Source organism: Procambarus clarkii, chromosome 40 (genome assembly GCF_040958095.1).
Source record: "Procambarus clarkii isolate CNS0578487 chromosome 40, FALCON_Pclarkii_2.0, whole genome shotgun sequence".
NCBI lineage: Eukaryota > Metazoa > Arthropoda > Malacostraca > Decapoda > Cambaridae > Procambarus > Procambarus clarkii.
The window spans coordinates 17,063,181-17,076,996 of NC_091189.1; the positions used below are offsets into that span (position 1 = coordinate 17,063,181).

General features: G+C 43.9%; 1 protein-coding gene across 1 annotated transcript in view; it reads left to right on the forward strand.

Annotated features, from left to right (window-relative positions):
• The window catches only part of LOC123757940 (uncharacterized), a 444,009-nt gene that overhangs the window by 430,021 nt on the left and 172 nt on the right, over nucleotides 1–13,816 (forward strand). The gene's annotated exons all lie outside the window — the stretch shown is intronic.

Genomic DNA, 13,816 nt, shown 5'->3' on the forward strand with positions numbered 1-13,816 from the left:
ACAGTAACCCTCCACCACCTCCTCCATGTATACAGTAACTCTCCACCACCTCCTCCATGTATACAGTAACCCTCCACCACCTCCTCCATGTATACAGTAACCCTCCACCTCCTCCTCCATGTATACAGTAACTCTCCACCACCTCCTCCATGTATACAGTACCCCTCCACCACCTCCTCCATGTATACAGTAACCCTCAACCACCTCCTCCATGTATACAGTACCCCTCCACCACCTCCTCCATGTATACAGTAACCCTCCACCACCTCCTCCATGTATACAGTAACCCTCAACCACCTCCTCCATGTATACAGTAACCCTCAACCACCTCCTCCATGTATACAGGAACCCTCCACCACCTCGTCCTCCATGTATACAGTAACTCTCCACCACCTCCTCCATGTATACAGTACTCCTCCACCACCTCCTCCATGTATACAGTAACCCTCAACCACCTCCTCCATGTATACAGTAACCCTCAACCACCTCCTCCATGTATACAGTAACCCTCAACCACCTCCTCCATGTATACAGTAACCCTCCACCACCTCCTCCATGTATACAGTAACCCTCCACCTCCTCCTCCATATATACAGTAACCCTCCACCACCTCCTCCATGTATACAGTAACCCTCCACCACCTCCTCCATGTATTCAGTAACTCTCCACCACCTCCTCCATGTATACAGTAACTCTCCACCACCTCCTCCATGTATACAGTAACCCTCCACCACCTCCTCCATGTATACAGTAACCCTCCACCACCTCCTCCATGTATACAGTAACCCTCCACCACCTCCTCCATGTATACAGTAACCTTCCACCACCTCCTCCATGTATACATTAACCCTCCACCTCCTCCTCCATGTATACAGTAACCCTCCACCACCTCCTCCATGTATACAGTAACCCTCCACCACCTCCTCCTCCTCCATACCATACATACGATAATAATATTGAAGGAAGTCTCTAGGATCTCAATTTGATGTGATATAATTTTTACAAATTGTTAGTTTTATTGAACTCGTCTATTAAATTAGTCTGTGGTTCTTGTTCTGGTGTGTACAAGTTGTGAATATCTTGAGGTTATCTTGAGATGATTTCGGGGCTTTTTAGTGTCCCCGCGGCCCGGTCCTCGACCAGGCCTCCACCCCCCAGGAAGCAGCCCGTGACAGCTGACTAACACCCAGGTACACCCAGGTGAAGGACACTAGGTATTTTAGAGATTTTGGGGTGAGCTTAAAATATATTAAAATTCTGAGATCTTGCTATTAGTTAAGTGCATTAGGTAATTAGATGCGGCTTGGGTTGTTCTGGTCATACACACACGGAATGAAGTGTGGCTAATGCTAAATTAATACAATTGTCTTCTTCAACTGTTCTTATAAACTTCCAGAGAAATGCTTTATGAAGGTCTCTGTTGCACAGATCCCTGTAGCACACAAATATAGTATGTGGCATAGATCTGCATGTAGGCGCATGCGCCACCGAGCCGCTTGCGCCACAGAGCCGCATATGGCTCCCTTTGAGATGCTCACTGGTTAGTAGGCTCTCCTGAACATAGGCCTAAGTGCCAAAGACGGCATGAACGCTCGAAATAAAGATCACTATGAACCCTAAATGACCCGGCCAGGATTCGAACCCATGCCGCTCAGGTTCACCCTTAAACGTACACGGTACTATGAGAGCGTTCAGGGGTCGTAGTTTTAATTAGAGGTCCCAGGTTCGATTCCCGGTCGATACAAAGACAAATGAGGAAGGGTTTCTTTCACCTGATGCACTTGTTTACCTAGCAGTAAATATGCACCCGGGAGTTAGACAGCTGCTACGGGCTGCTTTCTGGGGATGTGTGGGAGAGAGAATTATGTAATATATATGATAGATAAAAACTATGTCTGGAGTCAGTACATTAGACAATTGAAGTTTAGGATCCAAAAATTTATGCTCGATCCTGCAGGCACAAATAGGTGAGTACAAATAGGTGAGTACACACACATCCACACACACACACACACACACACACACACACACACACACACACACACACACACACACACACACACACACACACACACACACACACACACACACACACACAGGAATTTCCTTGCTAGCAGGAATGGATCTGGACTACTAATTATGAGAGACTTCAACTATGGGAAGATAGATTGGAAGAACAGAGACCCGCATGGAGGACCAGAAACATGGAGAGCTAAGCAGCTGGACGTGGCAACAAGAAACTTTCTAAGCCAGCACATCAAAAAACCAACAAGAATGAGAGGAGAAGATGAACCAGCACAGCTTGATTTGATATTTACCCTAAATGAGTGGGATATAAGAGAAGTTAAGATGGAAGCGCCCTTGGGAATGAGTGACCACAGTGTATTGAATTTTGAGTACCTGGTAGAGCTAGGACTTATCTCCCCCAAAAAAGAACTAGGAATCAAAAGGCTGGCATACCGAAAGGGAAATTATGAACAGATGAGAAGTTTCTTAAGTGAAATACCTTGGGACACAGACCTCAGAGACAAGTCTGTACAGGGTATGATGGACTATGTTACCCAAAAGTGTCAGGAGGCAGTAAACAGGTTCATCCCGGCCCAAAGGGAAAAATCCGAGAAGCAACAGAAGAATCCATGGTATAATAGGGCATGTATGGAAGCGAAGAAACTGAACAAAAGGGCGTGGAGGAACTTCCGGAATAACAGAACACCAGAAAGCAGAGAGAGAGATACCAGAGAACCAGGAATGAGTACGTCAGGGTGAGAAGAGAAGCAGAGAAAAGTTTTGAAAATGATATAGCAAACAAAGCCAAGACCGAACCAAAGCTACTCCACAGTCACATCAGAAGGAAAACAACAGTGAAAGAACAGGTATTGAAACTTCGAACAGGCAATGACAGGTATTCAGAGAATGACAGAGAGGTGTGTGAAGAACTCAACAAGAGGTTCCAGGAGGTCTTCACAATAGAACAAGGTGAGGTCACTGTGCTAGGAGAAAGGGAGGTAAACCAGGAGGCCTTGGAAGAGTTCGAAATTACGAGAGAGGAGGTCAAGAAACACCTGCTGGATCTGGATGTTAGAAAGGCTGTTGGTCCAGATGGGATCTCACCATGGATACTGAAAGAGTGTGCAGAGGCACTTTGCTTGCCACTCTCCATAGTGTATAGTAGGTCACTGGAGACGGGAGACCTACCAGAAATATGGAAGACGGCGAATGTGGTCCCAATATACAAAAAGGGCGACAGGAAAGAGGCACTGAACTACAGGCCAGTGTCCTTGACTTGTATACCATGCAAGGTGATGGAGAAGATCGTGAGAAAAAACCTGGTAACACATCTGGAGAGAAGGGACTTCGTGACAAATCGCCAACATGGGTTCAGGGAGGGTAAATCTTGCCTTACAGAATTGATAGAATTCTACGATCAGGTGACAAAGATTAAGCAAGAAAGAGAGGGCTGGGCGGACTGCATTTTCTTGGATTGTCGGAAAGCCTTTGACACAGTACCGCATAAGAGGCTGGTACATAAGCTGGAGAGACAGGCAGGTGTAGCTGGTAAGGTGCTCCAGTGGATAAGGGAGTATCTAAGCAATAGGAAGCAGAGAGTTACGGTGAGGGGTGAGACCTCCGATTGGCGTGAAGTCATCAGTGGAGTCCAACAGGGCTCTGTACTCGGTCCTATCTTGTTTCTGATATATGTAAATGATCTCCCAGAGGGTATCGATTCATTTCTCTCAATGTTTGCGGACGATGCTAAAATTATGAGAAGGATTAAAACAGAAGAGGACTGTTTGAGGCTTCAAGAAGACCTAGACAAGCTGAAGGAATGGTCGAACAAATGGTTGTTAGAGTTTAATCCAACCAAATGTAATGTAATGAAGATAGGTGTAGGGAGCAGGAGGCCAGATACAAGGTATCATCTGAGAGAGGAAATTCTTCAGGAGTCAGAGAAGGAAAAAGACTTGGGGGTTGATATCACGCCAGACCTGTCTCCTGCAGCACATATCAAGCGGATAACATCAGCGGCATATGCCAGGCTGGCCAACATACGAACGGCATTCAGAAACTTGTGTAAAGAATCATTCAGAACTTTGTATACCACATATGTCAGGCCAATCCTGGAGTATGCAGCCCCAGCATGGAGTCCATATCTAGTCAAGGATAAGACTAAACTGGAAAAGGTTCAAAGGTTTGCCACCAGACTAGTACCCGAGCTGAGAGGTATGAGCTACGAGGAGAGACTACGGGAATTAAACCTCACTTCGCTGGAAGACAGAAGAGTTAGGGGCGACATGATCACCACATTCAAGATTCTGAAGGGAATTGATAGGGTAGATAAAGACAGGCTATTTAACACAAGGGGCACACGCACAAGGGGACACAGGTGGAAACTGAGTGCCCAAATGAGCCACAGAGATATTAGAAAGAACTTTTTTAGTGTCAGAGTGATTGACAAATGGAATGCATTACGGGGTGATGTGGTGGAGGCTGACTCCATACACAGTTTCAAGTGTAGATATGACAGAGCCCGATAGGCTCAGGAATCTGTACACCTGTTGATTGACGGTTGAGAGGCGGGACCAAAGAGCCAGAGCTCAACCCCCGCAAACACAACTAGGTGAGTACAACTAGGTGAGTACACACACACACACACACACACACACACACACACACACACACACACACACACACACACACACACACACACACACACACACACACACACACACATATGCGGGTTCCCGGAGCTAAAGCTCGACACTATGATCACAAATAAGTTATGGCCCACACGACAAGGAGAGAACAGCGCCCAGCTCAACACATATAACCTAAACAGTACCAAATAACATAACAATAACAGGAGTCTGCAAGTGAGCCAGAAATCCACAAAGTTACTCTAAGTTCTTTAACAAATTCTTGGACATTATTTAATCTACCTGAGTGCAATTGCTTGGCGAGTACTGGACCAATGGTCCTTCACAAAGGCTTCTGGATGGTATGAGTGGTTGTGCAGAAGATAGAAAAGCGAGAGAGAAAAAGAGGGAGGGGGGGGGATAAAGAGACGGAGGGGGCATACAGAGAGGGAGGGGGATAAAGAGAGGGAGGGGGGATACAGAGAGGGAGGGGGGGATACAGAGAGGGAGGGGGGATAAAGAGAGGGAGGGGGGATACAGAGAGGGAGGGGGGGATACAGAGAGGGAGGGGGGATAAAGAGAGGGAGGGGGATAAAGAGAGTAAGAGATGAAGAAAAATAGAGGGAGACAGAGTGAGAAAGAAAGGTTAACAGAGTGATAAATTAATATTCCACAATAAGAACAGGAAACAAAGAACAGTTTGAACTATACTAAAGTTCTTGAGAAAGTAAGAATCATACAGAGAAGTCAAGCAAGAATAAGAAAGCGGAAGGCTTTCTCCAGCGTCAGTATTTATGACTGAAGAAACTGCACAAAGTATTTAAATAACATTCGTGGGACTTTACTAGCAATTCAAGATGATTTAATCCAATCCTATTACGAGTATCCAACTAGGTACTAACACTGCCTTCATAATCCCACGTTTTGGAAGCTGCACACTAAACACACACAACATAAACCTTTCACCGTTGGCTTACACAAAAACAATATGTACTTAAAGCTGGATAACATCATAATATCTTGAAAGATATCTGGATAACACCATAATATATATCTTAAAAGCTTTGACTAGCTAACATATAACTTAATTCAGACAAATAATTAAAATACTGTGATAGGGATTAATATGTGACAACAGCCCGAGTAAACATCTGAGTTCTCGTAGGTATTATAAATAGTGGAGGCGCTGTGTGATACTGTGAGACACACAGCAAATACTGTGGTTAATAATGTTAATGGTAATCACGTCTTCAAGTAGTGAAGGTTGTTTAGATTCAATGTCCTCCACATCGTTTCCTCCTTCAGACAGATGTCTAAAACACATACACTCCTCCTCCAGACAGATGTCTTCCAACACCTGCACTCCTCCTCAACTTTTCACGCACGTCATACCTTTCCTCATGTGTCCATACATCGTCAGTCCTAGCGCCTTCAAACACACTTGGATCAGTCCTGCCGTTTGCCAAGCACTACAGCTGGACAGGTCAGAAAGGATGACGCCCACACGAACTGTCCAGAAGGCATCACCGTCAGGGGGGGATACGAATGCCTTGAGTGGAGGAGGAGGAGGAGGGTATGCCTTCGGTAGCGCCTGGAGGGCCGACCTGACAGACAGGTGAAGGGAGCAGCGACTCGGGTCCTCCAGGGCATCTCTGGCGGCTTCTGAGCGCTGCGTGTCTTGCAACGGCGTTTATTTTCCTTTTGTTGGTGGGAAGATTGAGTGCGGTTGTCCCGGCGATATATTTCCTCAGCTCCAGGGCATGATACGAGCTGTGTAATGGTCTGGTTCTTTCTCAGTCTGGCTGCCTATGACCAGGGCGCGAGGGGTGGTTTTTACTGGAGGGCTTAGTTGTAGGGGGAGGTAGGGGAAAAGGGAGAGAGAGAGGGAGAGCTATCTGTGTTTGATTGAAATTGAACTTCAACTCCTGGAGTGCCGTCTCTCAACTCTCCTTCGTCTGGTGTGCTTGTTCTCTACCCCCTCCTCTCCCTCCTCTCCTCACCATCGCTTCACACAGCTAGTACCCAGGAATGCGCCTCACATACCCCACTGGTATGTGGAATTCACTGCACCGTGAGTAGTGAAGTCGTCATTAATGGCCTCATGACGAGCAATACCTTCATATGGTCAAACACTTCCCTCCCTGTACCTGAGGACCGCGTACATCCACTCTCCTTTCTGGATCATGTCAGGTCCTTGAGATCTTTTGCAGGCTCAGATCTATTCTGTTCATCTGTAGGACTCTCATTTTACACCACATTTTTACGCTGTTGACCCCTATACAAAGTCTTAGTAGTCTGATTCCTGCGCCGCCATGTATTACAACGAGTTATTCTCCCTAACTGTGAGTGGAAGCGAGCCAGGTCCTGTTCCATCCTAACTCTGGGTGGAAGCGAGCCAGGTCCTGTTCCTTCATAACTCTGGGTGGAAGCGAGCCAGGTCCTGTTCCTCCCTAACTCTGGGTGGAAGCGAGCCAGGGCCTGTTCCTTCCTAACTCTGGGTGGAAGCGAGCAACGTCCTGTTCCTTCATAACTCTGGGTGGAAGCGAGCCAGGTCCTGTTCCTTCATAACTCTGGGTGGAAGCGAGCCAGGTCCTGTTCCTTCCTAACTCTGGGTGGAAGCGAGCCAGGTCCTGTTCCTTCCTAACTCTGGGTGGAAGCGAGCCAGGTCCTGTTCCTCCCTAACTCTGGGTGGAAGCGAGCCAGGCCCTGTTCCTTCCTAACTCTGGGTGGAAGCGAGCCAGGTCCTGTTCCTTCCTAACTCTGGGTGGAAGCGAGCCAGGCACAAAGCGTAGCCACGAGTCCGGTCTCTGTAAGCTGAACACACCAACAATTATTCAGACCATTACTGAATTCCGCGACATGGAAAGTGAGCAACGTTTGGGGCAGATCTGATGTGTTCCAGTGTGTGTGTGTGTGTGTGTGTGTGTGTGTGTGTGTGTGTGTGTGTGTGTGTGTGTGTGTGTGTGTGTGTGTGTGTGTGTGTGTGTTAATGTTTATGCTTGTAGTTGCAAATACGTGTATTATATGTTTATAAATAAATGTATGTACAATTTGTATGAATGTTTATATGTATAAGAAGAAAACATCAGAATAAATACAACTGTTATAAGCCAGTTGACCCATACGAGGCAACTCAATTTACACTATAGCCACCCAAACACAGACAGGTTATATATATGCATCAATTTGATAATAAATTATCAGTCATGTGAATTTGCATATATTAAGCAATGATTTGACTTCCACGTCAAGCCCAATCTCGTTTACACATTCAGAATCAAGCATTATGGAGGAAATCTTCACAAGAATTAAATTCAATTTCCATAAAACATTTTCTCGAGACCTAGATAAATATATCAAGAGCATTATATGTATATATATATATATATATATATATATATATATAACTGAAAACTCACACCCCAGAAGTGACTCGAACCCATACTCCCAGGAGCCACGCAACTGGTATGTACAAGACGCCTTAATCCACTTGACCATCACGACCGGACAAAATGAGGTGATAGCCGAGGCTATTTGAACCACCCCACCGCCGGCACTCGGATAGTAATCTTGGGCATAGCATTTTACCAAATCACCTCATTCTTTGGGGCACACGTGAGGAACACAAATGCGAACAAGCCTGAATGGTCCCCAGGACAATATGCAACTGAAAACTCACACCCCAGAAGTGACTCGAACCCATACTCCCAGGAGCCACGCAACTGGTATGTACAAGACGCCTTAATCCACTTGACCATCACGACCGGACAAAATGAGGTGATAGCCGAGGCTATTTGAACCACCCCACCGCCGGCACTCGGATAGTAATCTTGGGCATAGCATTTTACCAAATCACCTCATTCTTTGGGGCACACGTGAGGAACACAAATGCGAACAAGCCTGAATGGTCCCCAGGACAATATGCAACTGAAAACTCACACCCCAGAAGTGACTCGAACCCATACTCCCAGGAGCCACGCAACTGGTATGTACAAGACGCCTTAATCCACTTGACCATCACGACCGGACAAAATGAGGTGATAGCCGAGGCTATTTGTGTTCCTCACGTGTGCCCCAAAGAATGAGGTGATTTGGTAAAATGCTATGCCCAAGATTACTATCCGAGTGCCGGCGGTGGGGTGGTTCAAATAGCCTCGGCTATCACCTCATTTTGTCCGGTCGTGATGGTCAAGTGGATTAAGGCGTCTTGTACATACCAGTTGCGTGGCTCCTGGGAGTATGGGTTCGAGTCACTTCTGGGGTGTGAGTTTTCAGTTGCATATTGTCCTGGGGACCATTCAGGCTTGTTCGCATTTGTGTTCCTCACGTGTGCCCCAAAGAATGAGGTGATTTGGTAAAATGCTATGCCCAAGATTACTATCCGAGTGCCGGCGGTGGGGTGGTTCAAATAGCCTCGGCTATCACCTCATTTTGTCCGGTCGTGATGGTCAAGTGGATTAAGGCGTCTTGTACATACCAGTTGCGTGGCTCCTGGGAGTATGGGTTCGAGTCACTTCTGGGGTGTGAGTTTTCAGTTGCATATTGTCATGGGGACCATTCAGGCTTGTTCGCATATATATATATATATATATATATATATAAATATATATATATATATATATATATATATATATATATATATATATATATATATATATATATATATATATATATATATATATATATATATATATATATAACTGAAAAGTCCACGCCCTAGAAGTGACTCGAACCCAGACCGCCAGGAGCACAATGCAACTGGTGTACATGGAACCTTGTCCACTCGATCATCAGGGACCGTACAAAAGACGATGATAGCCGAGGCTATTTGACCACCGTCCCGACGGCACTTTGGTGGTAATCTCGGGAACAGTTATTTCATCAAATCACCTCACTTTGTGGGGCCACGTGAGCAACACAAATGCGAACAAGCTTGAATGGTCCCAAGTATATAAGCAACTGAACCGCTATTTGACCACCGTCGGGACGGTAGTCAAATAGCCTCGGCTATCATCGTCTTTTGTACAGTCAATGATGGTCGAGTGGATAAGGTACCATGTACACCAGTTGCATTGTGCTCCTGGGGGTCTGGGTTCGAGTCACTTCTGGGGTGTGGAATTTTCAGTTGCATATATGCTTGGAGACCATTCAAGCTTGATCGCATATATATATATATATATATATATATATATATATATATATATATATATATATATATATATATATATATATATGTGTGTATGTGTGTGTGTGTGTGTGTGTGTGTGTGTGTGTGTGTGTGTGTGTGTGTGTGTGTGTGTGTGTGTGTGTGTGTGTGTGTGTGTGTGATGAATTTGGGAACAAAGTGGCAGGCGCATTGGCCTATACAAGGCGATTCCCGTTTAAATCCATCCTCTCTCAACCACTATCCATCCAAATCTCTCAATTTCTATCCAATCAATTCTTTAAATCTGTTAAACTGTTTGCATCAGCAATGATAATCGGCATCCCATTAACTCATCCTAAACACCCAATTTCCAAATTAGTTCCTCCCTATATGGAAGATTAAAAGCCAGCCAAACTAAGTAAATTGAAAGATATCGTAGCGCATATAAGATATGTAGTAGGGCAAGATAACCAGAGGATTATGTCTTCCTTGGGAGGCTCTAATGGGAACGTGATTTACAGCAGCTGTAAATACAGAGAGAAAATGGCTTACAGTTTTTAAGGTAACCTGGAGAATTCTTTGTGTGTGCAAGTTGGAATATTTTTAAGGATGCTGCGGCAAGATTGTGATGGTGTGATGATTGTGATGGTGTGATGATTGTAATGGTTTTATGTGTGATGATTATGATGGTGTTATGTCTGATGGTGTGGTGATTGTGATGATGTTATGTCTGATGGTGTGGTGATTGTGATGGCATTATGTCTGATGGTGTGATGATTGTGATGGAGTTATGTCTGATGGTGTGGTGATTGTGATGATGTTATGTCTGATGGTGTGATGATTGTGATGGCATTATGTCTGATGATGTGATGATTGTGATGGAGTTATGTCTGATGGTGTGGTGATTGTGATGATGTTATGTCTGATGGTGTGGTGATTGTGATGGCATTATGTCTGATGGTGTGATGATTGTGATGGAGTTATGTTTGATGGTGTAGTGATTATGTTATGTATGATATGGTGATTATGCCTTGTTAGAGGATGCGGTGATTTGATTATGTTTGAAGATATGGTGATTGTGATGTCTGTTGATATGGTGATTGTGGGTTATGAGATGATGTGGGGATTGTGTTATGTCTGAAGCTGTGGTGATTGTGATGGTATAATGACTAGGATATGTTAAGTGAGAGGACAGGTTGCTGTAGCACCATCCTATATTAACAAGAATATATTTTACCATTCGAGAATTAGCAAGATAACTAATAACTGTGTTTGTGATTTGGTTTCAAATGATCAATTTTTATTATAAAACAATCACTTCCTCTTATTATAAAATTATAAATGCCTTTCATTATAACACTATCAGTTTAAATTATTATTTAATCATTAATATGATTGGTTATATAATTGTAAGTTTGATTGATTATGAAATTATCAGTTTGATTTATTATATAATTACCAATTTATTTTTTTAATACAATTACCAATTTATTTTGTTAATACAATTACCAATTTGTTTAATTTAAAATCAAATTTACGTTTGAAACAATCAAGTGTTCCGACGTCCGACAGTTTGGTCACGACATCTGACGACTGTTTGGCTGAGGTGATTTTGTCTTCCCATTCGAGAATTTAGTGATTACGACCTCTTAGTGGTGCGGATGGTGACTTCACGCGTAAACCGTCAGCCAATAGGAACGGAGTCCCGAGGAGCTACGAGCAGGACCAGACACATTGGTAGCTAAAAGTAACGAGACTCAGTGAATAGCAGTCAGACACGCCACTAACATAAATTAGTCTGCGGATGGACACTAATTAAGACGTTTGACAACACTGACAAATATTTACTCCGTGTCTCTCTGTCTGTCTCTCTATCTCTGTCTGTCTGTCTGTCTGTCTGTCTGTCTGTCTCTCTATCTCTGTCTGTCTGTCTGTCTGTCTGTCTCTCTCTCTCTCTCTCTCTCTCTCTCTCTCTCTCTCTCTCTCTCTCTCTCTCTCTCTCTCTCTCTCTCTCTCTCTCTCTCTCTCTCTCTCTCTCTCTCTCTCTCTCTCTCTCTCTCACACACACACGCACACATATATGCTATATATGCACACACATTTATTGTATATTGGCTTGGGGACTATTCAAGCTATATATATATATATATATATATATATATATATATATATATATATATATATATATATATATATATATATATATATATATATATATACACATATATTCTCCACCGCCACATTTTGCTCTCCAGCCTGGCTCATACCCATTCAAGATGGCATAATCTTCCCGCCACACACCTGTTTATACCGTGTTGTTGTTGCGTCAAGCTCATATGTCAGAGTCAGAGGCTTTATCAGTAACAATGTCATGCTAACATATGCAACATGTTAGTCGCCCCAAACTGATGATATTGCAGGCACATTGTTAAAATATACTGTATGTTGCAAAACTCACATGTTAATGCCGTGATATATTGACAGACACAACAGTGGCATACTGACATATACAATAGTGCCATATTGACATATATAACAATGTCATATTAAAATATGCAACAATGGCATATTGACATATGCAACATCTTAGTGATGCCAAACTGATGATATCGCAAGCACAGTATTAAAGTACTGCAAATAAGTACTGTTAATATGTCATATTAACACTGTGATAAGAGTGTCGTGCTGTGGTATATATATACTTCCAGTTGATTGAATTCGAACTTGGGTCCCCCCCCCCCTCCCTGGGTCTCTATATATTTTGCGAGCAGAGGGCGGCGTCTCGCTAAACTGTGCCAAGTGATTGGCTGCTGCTCTCTTCACCAATCAAAATCCTGGGATCCATTACCACGATTGGCTTGTCATTCTCAGAGCCGAGCATGATTTGTGATAGAGATGAGTTGAAGGAGGAGGACGGGGGAGGGGGAAGGATGCTGAATTGAGGAAGATGAAGGGATTGAAGGAGGGAAGGGGAAAGGATTGAAAGGGGGGTGGGAAGGAGAGGGGGATTGGAGTGGTGAGAGGTAGGAGTGAAGGGAGTTAAAGTAGTACAGTGTTAAGATGGATGGTAGGCAAGAGGCGCGATTTAAATAATTTGGAATATGGGTCAATTTCACACACACACACTTGCGATAAAGCATTTTTTAACGTTTACAGTAATTACAAAATCTAACTAATGAAAATCAAACTGCCTCTTTCAGAAGAGGCAGAAGCCGGCCACCATTCCCAGGCTCAAAAGTCTCTACATGATACGAGAAGTTCAGGTCGTGAATCATTCGATTCCAGAAGGCTAGGGGGAAAAAAATGGGATCCAAGAGCTGAAGCTCAACCAACCAGACACAAATAGATGAATACACGCCCCTGACGCAAAACTTTCCGCCCACATCTGTTATTTTTTCAATCTCGAAGTGGAAATTTTTGTTATGAAGTAAAACTCGATGCACGATGCCGTAAATATAAATAGATTTTAAGCCATTAGCAGATTAAAGTTTAAGGATAGTCTGGTGAAACGGGTGTGCGTGCGTGCAGCTGCGTGCGTGTGTGTGTGTATTGTGGTGCCGCCGAGGGTTGAAGGTGTTTTAGCGTGAGATTTCTTCAGGTTTTATTGACTTTACGTGGGTTTAAGGGTCTTAATTTTGAGTTCGTTTAGCGTGCGTTTTTGTACGATTGATTGATAAGATTCAGATTCAGATTCAGATTCAGATTCAGATGTTTATTCAGGTAAGGTATATACATACAAGTGATGTTACATTAATGGATTGATATATAGATAGAGCTAGTACATACACTGCCTAAAGCCACTATTACGCAATGCGTTTCGGGCAATTCGGGCTGGTGTTTTTCGGGCAGTTTCGGGCAATTCGGGCAACAATAAGTGTTTGTTGTTTACTTATTTGAGGTGTTTTAGGGTTTAATGTTCCTGAACCCTTTAGTGTGTTCTGGGGCGAGATGAGTCGAGGGTCACACACTTCTTACACAACCTTTAGATGGTTACTTTGTGCTGTTTTCGGGGCTTAGTGTCCCCGCGGCCCGGTCG